Here is an 809-nt window from a genome sequence, read left to right as displayed (position 1 = left end):
TCCTCTCCACCCAGCTCTCCAGCCATTTCACAGCCTGGTTGCTGCTGCTCAGCTGCTCAGGCTGAAGTGACCTCACAGCTGCTTCGCTGATGCTGTTCCTGCTGCTGGCCTATCCAATGCTCAGGCAGCAGTGACCTCACAGTCTACACTGAGGCCATGAATCTGCTTCTGGCCTGTCAGCAGCCAAGACAGAGGTGATTCTACATGAACTGACAGCAGCCGAGAACCTCCTGTTGGTGTATCAGATGCAGAGAAGGAAGTGACCTTACAATCAGCATCAGAGCCATGTCCCCGCTTTTGGCCTATCAAGTACTCAGGCAGCACTGACCTCACAATGAACACACAAACCATGTGCCTGTTTCTGGTCTATCACCACCAGAGACTGGGGTGACATCACAAGAACCTACATAGACCAAGAGCTTCCTGCTGCCCTATCAGGTACTGAGGCAGAAGTGACCTCACAATCATAATCAAAGCCATGTGCTCTCTGCTAGCCTATCAGCACGCAGGGAGAAGTGACCTTGTTAGAGAAATACTGTGAGAAAAAACCTTGCAGATAGTTAACAAGACTCAAGGACAAGGGAGAGAGAAAAACAGTACTGCAGAGGATAATCAGCTCCAGCTAAATAACCTTGATGAAACCACAGCGCTTTGAAGATTGTGAGGGGTAGGTAAGACAAAAACAGCAGAATAACCCACAAGTGACCTTAGGTTCATTAAGGCTTATTAACATATTAACTTTCACACCCCTAAATGAATAATGAGATGGAAATGACATGATAATGATGTTACTGCCTCTTCTTCGCTTC

The sequence above is a fragment of the Rhea pennata genome, unplaced genomic scaffold (genome assembly GCF_028389875.1).
Source record: "Rhea pennata isolate bPtePen1 unplaced genomic scaffold, bPtePen1.pri scaffold_51, whole genome shotgun sequence".
NCBI classification, from domain to species: Eukaryota; Metazoa; Chordata; class Aves; order Rheiformes; family Rheidae; genus Rhea; species Rhea pennata.
The sequence above is the reverse complement of the archived record's forward strand: the minus strand, read 5'-3'. Positions refer to the sequence as shown.